The 9,357-nt window shown below is 36.7% G+C and overlaps 1 pseudogene; it reads right to left on the bottom strand.

Moving 5' to 3' along the window:
• Window positions 1-2,989: 2,989 nt before the first annotated feature.
• On the bottom strand, window positions 2,990-8,920 carry LOC116722292 (acyl-coenzyme A thioesterase 2, mitochondrial-like; annotated as a pseudogene).
• Between the last annotated feature and the right edge of the window lie 437 nt (window positions 8,921-9,357).

Here is a 9,357-nt window from a genome sequence, read left to right as displayed (position 1 = left end):
AAGATGATTCTTTATACTTTATAAAGTAAACTTCCTAATTAAATCCTAAATATACTATTTTTTTCTCAGCTGGATGCATTAAATAAAATTTAATAACATTGTCATTCTCAATAAATAAATGCTACAGGTTTAGATCTATGATCTGTGTTACAATTCAACCATTTATAGGGGCCCCTGAATGTCTGGAGGGCCTGACCAGCAGCTACTGAGTTTTCTTTGCCTTGATGTCTCTCAACCTTATAATTCTAGATCTCCGAGGTGCTAACATCAAAACATGACGTAACGCTAACACCTTTGAGCTTTATTGATCTATAGAGCAGTCTGCAGCCAAGTTGTTGTAGAGGTTCAACAGTCAGATATTATTAGTGCTTATTTAGTAAAATAGCAGCGATTTTGCTTATTTCATAACTTCATAACATTTGCTCTGCATTGTCCCCATGTGATGACAATGATATATTATGATCCAATTAAATTCTCGATTAATATGCGTTGTTGCTATGTTGTTGTGGGGTGTTTTAAGCTGTTGATCATTGTGCCCCTTTTTAATTTTGAGCCCCTGCCCCTCCAAAGGTCTCTGCACGGCCCTGGTGGGGACATGTCCACCCAGTCCTTCAGGAAGTTACGCCTATGCTTTTACTTGACCTTATTATCGTTACACTTCCCTGAGTAAAATTTCTAGATACTTTACAAACTGTAGAGTATCTAACATATTTTTATACATTTGTTAAAACCGTAACCATGTTGTGATAGTATGTCATGACACTGTGCAGGAGTATACCAATAAGGAATTTCTCACCAAACGTAAGCATCTGATTGGTTAAACTTCCTAATAAGTCTAGTTCAGAAAAATCGTGTCAGCTACAGCAGTGTTAGTCTCGCCCACCGACTTTGATGGTTGACAGATAAAATAAATTCATAATCTGCTGCAAAAGGGAACAAAAAATTATTTATTTGCCATTTTCTTATAACTAAAGAGCATATTTTTCTAAATACTATTTTTTTTAAATGAATCATTATTAATTTAAACAATTCAAGGCACTTTAAAGTCACTCTTTAATGTATTCACTGATTTGTGGCCCTTTTGGCCCTCCTCAGTAAACTGAACTGTGCACTGTTTGCTTAAAAAAATGAGGGGAATGTAGTGTTTCATCACTACATGATGTAACACGTAGTTTTTATCATGTAACTGCATTATGTAACATTTAGTTACATGTAACACATAGTTACATGTTTCTCAGAGCTTTATCTTAATTTTCTGTTTTGAAATCATTTTTTGCGGGTTTTCTCGTTCCACTGCCAGGGTTGCAGATGTCCTTTGTCGCCCCCTGGTGGTGAAACTGATCCTCGCGTCACCAGCTGTTTACCTTAGTAATTACCCTTTCAGTGCTCATCACTGATTGGTTTGATGCTTGAATTTTTGAGTTCAGTTCAGTTTCAGCCTAGGCCGCCCCATGACTTCGCAACTCAACTCAACTGTCAAATAAATTCAATTCATAGCAAATTTTAAAACAATAAAAGTTGAACAAATGACTTTACATTTGTCCCAATCGGCTTCCTCAGCCAGAGTATAAGAGGAGCCGATCACCAGTCCTCCAGTGCCTGAGTGTTTGCCCGTTATGGTATTCTGCACCTCTCTGAGTTCAGTCTATGAGTTCTTTCAATTTTTTTTTGATCTGCACTTACCTTTTGGTCTCCTCATAGGATTTTCTCTCGAGGTGACTTGGCTGCAACCCACTGTATTACTAGAGTTATTCACTTTCACGACTGAAAGTTTTCCAAGAAGATTCTCTGCTTCCCAGTGGCCTCTAGTAAATTTGGTGTAGAACCAGCCTCCAAAAAAAACAGTATAGACCATTATACAATTGCAATGGGCAATTTTAAATGACAATGCAGTAGTTAATTTAGAATTATTTTATATTTTTGAATGGAAATTCATAAATATATTGGACAGTAATGGCTTTATTTATTTGAAGAGTATTTTGTACCTCAGTGCAAAATATTTGGATTAATATTGGGTTAGTCTGATCCCAGTACTTAGTCTTGTTAATTAGTCTTGTTGGTCTTTTTTGAAGTTTTATTAGTGACTGTTGTGGTGGTTTGTAATTAATTTCCCAAATCTCCCTGGAGTCACTTAAATAATGTCAAACTAAAGAACAGCACAGAATGTTAGGCTGTTTTTTGTGAATAGAAAGGTGTTTGGTACTGAAACTATAATAGGCCCACTTCATGAACTGTGAATTGAAATAATAAAACCCTGACTCATAATGTCTACTTTTCCATAGATGGACATTCATTCTTGTAAAAAAGGCCAACAGCCATAACGTTCAGATAAAAATAAGGGTAATACAATTTCTAAGTATGATTTTCAAATAAAGTTCAAGTTAAGGACTCATGTTTGAGATTCTGTTTCAAACTGAGTTTATACACCTCTGGAAACTATTTAAAGTTTCTTTGATTTTACTCTTTATAGGTGTATGTTTGAGTAAAATGAATATTGTTTATTCTATGAATTACTGACAACATGTCTCTTAATTTTGTTTGTGAATGTGTGTAAATAAGCAGTTAGATTTAGAAAACCGCACCAACGAGTATCTTTTCATGGGTCTTAGCCTTACTGGGGGCTAAGCACCCCTAATAGTCAGATCCTAGAATCGCCCCTGCTAGTACCTCATTCCATGACTGGCGACGAACCGCTCCTCTTTCCACTACCTTTGCTGTTACTTGTCCGCTCTCCAATGAAAACATCAACCCACAGCTTCCAGGAATCACATTACTTCTCCGATCATCTGAACTTGGACCATTCCTCTTCTCCCCCACAAGGGAACCTAGCTCCAGTGACCTTACTCTCTGGTGGAGAATCTCAACTAGAGCAGTAAGCACTTTAACTATCATCATTTCTTTGTTTCAAAACTGTCCACTTGCCTCTCATCTCCACTGCCTTCAGTTCTCCATCAGTTCTAGGACAAGAACCACACATTCAACTCATGTAGTATTTGTTCAAAATAAACTTTATTCATCTGATTTTTCTGAGTGTGTTCTGTATGTGGGTCAAGCGACTGGCTCCCATTATTACAACTGAAATATTTCTATTTGCTAAATGGCATAACAATAGTGTTGTTAAAAAAAAATAAAACTACTTTCAAAAACATGAGTTTATATAGATTGAGTTAAGGTTTGCTTTAATAGCGGATTTTCAAACTGTACTCTAGCTTTTTTTTGTTTTGTTTTGTTTTTTGGAGTAACGGCTTCCTTTCAGCCCAAAACTCTCTCTTAGACATCTTGGCTGGTTTTTGATTGAAGGACAGCAGCACTATAACTTGGATTTAGTTTGAGTTTTGTCACAGTCTAAGTGAGTTCTGAAGAACTCCTGGATCTTCCTCCATAGATGGACTTCAGCAGCAGCGTGGGTCCGAGGCTCCCCCCCCCCACAGGACCGGAATACCTACGAACCCATGGAAGCTGGAGTGGCAGTACGGTCCAAACGGGGGCTCTAAATAATGTCTGGCTCCAGGGTAGCTCACACTCTCAAAGTTCTCCTTCCCATGATGCTTTAGTCTGTCCATCATCTCATCCATGTAGGCCTTGCTGTCCCAGTTGAAGTCGTCCTCTGAAGCTACAAACAGGAATCGTCCGCTTGCTCGTTCAATAGGCACCAGGGATGCCTTGTTTTCCTCCGTCAGAGGATCATGCATGGAATATTTAATGAAAAAGGCTCCCGACTCGGTGGAAATCATTTTGTTCATGTCAAACTTCAATGCTGAGAGAATCTGTCTATTCTTATAATACAGGGGTAAGGCTACATTAGCGGAGCAGCCGTTGATCCAGACCACAGCTTCAACTCCGGGCACAAAAGCAGCGAGGGAAAGCACGATGTCACCCCCCTTAGATCGGGATATTACCCCAACTCCTTTACTGCTCACCTGTGAATAACATGAAATTAAAAAATAATGATCAAAACAGACAGTTCAGGTATGAAAGGATTATTCAAATATACACTTTAACAGTTAGAAAAAAAAACCTAACTACCGTATTTTCCGCACTGTAAGGCGCATAGAATAGACGCTACAGTAGAGGCTGGGGTTACGTTATGCATCCATTAGATGGAACTGTGATAAAGGGAATGTCAAGAAAATAGTCAGATATTTCAGTCAAACTTTATTAATAGATTACAAACCAGCGTTCTGAAAACTCCGTTCATTCCCAAAATGAATAAACAGCTGTTTTATTATTTTCCCCGAGGTAAAGTCAGTGACGTGGTATTTTCGTGACAGTTTATCTTTAAATAACAGCAAGGTATAACATATAGTGGAGGGGAACTTTTCATCGATTCAATAATTTTTATCAGACATAAAAAACAGTCTGATACTGTTACGGTAAATCAAACGTTAGTGCAATCACAATATATATCCACTTCCGCACCATTGATTCGTTCATGTTAAATTCTCTCGCTGCTGCTCTGTTCCCGTGTTCTACTGCCTGACTGATCACCTTGACCTTTGGGGTCTTTACACAAAACCCAGCGTGCACCGCGCGCTTCTTCTTCTACGGGGGAAAATGAAGTCGGCGGCTGCTTACCGTAGTTGCGAGACCTGCTGTGGCTCAATATTGGTCCATATATAAGGCGCACCGGATTATAAGGCACGCTGTCGGCTTTTGAGAAAATTGAAGGTTTTTAGGTGCATCTTATAGTGCGGAAAATACGGTACATTAAATGAAAATGTGATTGCTTATTTTAAAGAGCATTTTAAAATATTTGGTTGTTTGATCTCAAAGTTAGACAGTTTGAGATAATTAATTACAGGGTTTTTTGTGAAATTTTTCCTTTTCTAAGCATATTTTATCTAAAGTATACCCTAGAATCCAAATTCATTTGATTAGGAATAAAAATGAATTATGAAATGAGACAGACTTTTGACAAAATATGTAATAAAACTATTAAAAATGTATTATTCTGGAAGGCATAGTTTCTCTTATTATTTACATTTAACCAAAATAAAAGATTTAGACCCTGCTCAGATTAAAGATTACTTTAAATCTAAATCTGGCAGAGATTTATATAGTTTTGAGTTACCTGAGACTTCACTATGAGTTTATAGCAGATAGACAATAGAATGTTTTATTTATTTTGGACATGAGAAAAACAACAGAAACAAAATAAAATGACTAAAACAAAGTAAACAACAACCAAAATACTCAAATAAAAACTAAGCGTCATAACAAACCATGTCTGAAAGGCTCGAACCTTATTTAATCCCACTCCTTCTCTTTTTTTAGGGTTAGGATTAATTACCAGTTGATTTCAGTATCCAAAGAACCTTAAGAATGGATATTATATACAATATGAATATTTACAGAGAAAGAAAAAATAAATAAATAGTTGAACAAAAAAAGAATAAATGGATGGATGGGTGAATGGATAAAAAGTCTGGAAAATGGATTGAATATAGAGGAATCGATTGTACATTTTTTAATGAGAGTTTATTCAGCAACAAAAAATAAATGTATTCTATAGTGTGTTAAACATCTTTAAGGTTGTTACCTGAAAGATCTGACCTGGGCCGACACGCCATTGAATATAGAAGTTATGTTTTCTATAACCTGCTCCCAGAATACAGGAGACAGGATGAGATGTTGCACGTTTTTCAATTTATTAGTTTGTTTCTTTAACATAAAGTCATTTTATGGAAACTAGGAAACTGGATGTGTCTCGTCACCTTTGGCTGATTTTGTAGAAACTTCACTGCTTCTTCGAATCGTCCAGATTCATCCTTTCTAGTTTGGGTTTGCCAATGAATATAGGTAAAGCAAGAACTATAAAGCCTTTATTGGCCAGCAGAGAGGCCCTTTTCTCTGACATTAAGGTGCCCAGATCCAACACAGCAGGAAACGGACCCTCTCCTTTGAGCAAAAAGAAAACAAAAGGATGTTAAATACTCATTTATTAAAATGTAAAAATTTGTTTACCTGTTAAAGGTGATTTATTATGCTTCCTTAAACATGTTATGGTAGGTCTATGGGCTACGCAAAACATGTTCATTGCATTTTTTGCACAAAATAATTCTTCATTAATGAGACTTCATGCTACCCATTTCTGCCTATTTTGAGCAGTTTTAGGGCCTATTGTCACTTTAAATCCAAAGAAGTTGCTGCTGGCCCCGACCCCCAGCTCAGCATTTACACTTGCATGTGAAAATGGTTGCAAACAGATGCACAAGCAGAAGTGGAGCCTCCTGCATAATCAACAAGACAAGGGGTTTCTGTATGGTAAACAATAAAACAATCATATTTCCAGCAGCCATTGTACAGTGCATACAGCAGTAAAACCAGCTGACTAAACATGCTGGAGCTCAGCTGGGGTTGCTAGGTAACAGGCTGTGCTTTGCTGGGGTTGCTTGATCACAGGAAGTGCCTGACGATTTGTGACGTTACATTCAAAATGTTTTTTAAATGGCAAATTTTTTAGACACCAAAAAACATTAATTTACTGCCAAAGACTGGATGCATGCAAAATGTAAACTTTGCATAATAGGTTCTCTTTAAAACTTAAGGTTTGCAGCTCAGAGACATTTTTAAATTGACCTTTGGTGCATTTGTTAACTCAGCATACTTTAAGTTCCTCATAGAACGTTTGCAGAGAAAATATGAAAAAAACTATTTAGGTTCTGATGGATAATGTTAATTAAAATAGTTAATGAGGGCGTCATTAATACCTGGCGGGGTAAACAGGACTCCTTGACTGTTGCCCACTTCGACAGGAACTCGCCTGACTCCATCTCCCATAAGACACCTCTCATTGGTCGCCTCGGCCAGGATCCCGCCCTCCTCCTCCTCATGCACAGAGAAGTTCACCATGAAAGGTTCCAATGCTTTGTCCTTATAGAAATATTTGTGCAAGGTATCTGCCTTCAGTGACCACAGCAGACCCATGGGTTCCACCCCGACGTAGCTCCCACTGAGCGAGGCGTCTCTGTTCAGGTCAATCTCCCCTCTACCGTCGGCGCGGTAGCTGGCCGAGGAATTGAACACCACTCCTTTCTCATCGATGGATCTGGCTCTCAAGGTGACCAGCTGGTTGGACCTCAGTCCGGCCACCTTCACCTGGACGGGCTCGTCAAAAAAACACACGGCGCTGGGGAGCAGCCTCAGTCTGATCTGGGCCGACATGCTGTCTGAAACTGAAAGAAAACAGTTTTCATGTTCATACAATTTTTTGCACAAAATCAAAAGTCTGAAAAGTCTTCAGTTCTGCCTATTTTGATCTCTTTTCAGAATGAACTGTAGGACCTCTTGTCACTTTAAATCCAAGTAAGCTGCTGCTTGTACGTGAAAATAGCTGCAAGTAGATACGCAATTATAGCACCATACATCTTTGAAAAGCAGAAGTGGAGCCTCCTGCACAACCAAAAATGCAGCAAGGAGTTTCTGAATGGTGAGTGAACAACAAAACACTTGTCTTTTTCAGCAGCCATTGTACAGTGCATACAGCAGTTAAACCAGCTGACTAAATGTCCTGGAGGTCAGCTTAAGTTGCTAGGTAACGGCACACTGTAACTTAATCTGGAGGTTTATGAAATGGTTCATACAACTAGACACCAAAAAACATTAACTGATTACCAAAAAACAACTGATTGTTTTGTTAAATGCTAGGAATGTTTTTAGAAACAGTTGAAAATATTTTTGGGATAAATATTTACCAATGATTTTCTTTTTCTTGAATATGTGTTGTAAGATATTTAAATGTTTGTTCTTTACTTTGCTGGTATTTTCACACTTTTCTGTTGTGCCATCGTTTTTTTTCTGTTTACTTGTTTTTTGTTGAAATTCTAAAGTTAAGCATTGGCAGCTTTTACAACTGGTAAAAAGGTTTTCACCAGTTTCTTATTTGTAGGTTCTCTCCGGGCTCCTGGCTTCCTGCCACAGTCTAAAATCATGACTGTTTTGTTAATTGATTTCTCTAAATTCTCCTTAGGTGTGAGTAAAAAAAGAAAAAAAGTGAATAAATATCAAAAGTTAATTTCCTGTTTGCAGTTTCTCTCCAGGTGTTCCAGTTTCCTCCCACAATCCAAAAAGATTTTAGAAGAAAATTTAAGTTGTTTATATTATTATTATTATTACTAATATTACTATATTAGGGTTCATATAATAGTATTATTATATAATGAATTAAATATAATATATATTACACTATTATATATAATATTGTAAATATTATATATATAATATAGAAATCCCAAGCAACACAGCTGCAGAATTCTATCAGATTAGATTATTGAAGTCAGTTTCCACATTTTGGTGGAGAAGCTCATTAAAACTCTTAGGAAGCTTATTTTAAAAGATATTATTATTAACTGATCAGTGATGTAAAATCAGCGCCATTAAGTCTCAGACATGAAGCATCATTTCAAGGTTCAAAACAAATGTGATTCAAAATGTGATTTTGACCTTTATGTGCTGGAAATTAACTTTGAAATTTCACAAAATATGATAAACCTTTAGGGCTTAATGGACAAATTACGATCGTTCTAATAAAAGTGTTCTCTATAAAAATAGACTAAAGGTCAGTCGGTAACATATCAAACTCCTGTTTCTAAAGACAGACCCTAATTGTGTGACTATCTAAGCAAAACTGGCAACACTTTCACTTTTTAACAATATTTTTTGGCTACTGGAAACACAAAATCAATCATAACTTTCTTACATCTTGTTGATTCAAATATGTTATCATTTATAGGAATGTTAGAATCATTTACTCACCTTTTTGACAGTTTTCTTACGCCACACATGCCTTTCATATTAACACTGCAATTAAACTAACATGACCGAACTTACCGACAAGTGTGTCTTATTTAGGTGCAGATTTCAGGTATTGTGACGAGAATTATACCAGCTGGCTTTGACTCCGTTTAACTTCTTTAAGAATTACATCACAGTAATGGCTCAAAACCCAATCTATTCTTAGTGGTGGAACTAGTAGTCCTGCTCTCTGTGTACTGGAAGGCTTTTCCTTTTTATGTGCCAAGATTAAGCCCAAACATAGATCTGAATGTCATACAGTCTTATTCAATAAATTAGGACTGATGAAGCTTGTCAGATTAATAGTACCTTTCGAAAATAACCCTTTAGCAGGTATTAAACATAGTACGAAATAATTATAACTTCACTTGGTGATGAAACTGCTAGCAAAGGAACTTTTCAGTCACATTCTAATTTATGGCATAAGTCTGTTATTTGCTCAACTGCCTACAGTTGAAAACAGTTTCAAAATTCAGTCATATTTCTTGTGAAGAATTATCAAATAGTTATCAATTCCTGAAAACATCAACATCATGAGATTCTACAACAATCAAAATGTTATTA

This window comes from Xiphophorus hellerii, chromosome 6, assembly GCF_003331165.1.
Source record: "Xiphophorus hellerii strain 12219 chromosome 6, Xiphophorus_hellerii-4.1, whole genome shotgun sequence".
Lineage (NCBI taxonomy): Eukaryota > Metazoa > Chordata > Actinopteri > Cyprinodontiformes > Poeciliidae > Xiphophorus > Xiphophorus hellerii.
This window is presented reverse-complemented; position numbering and strand designations above follow the sequence as displayed.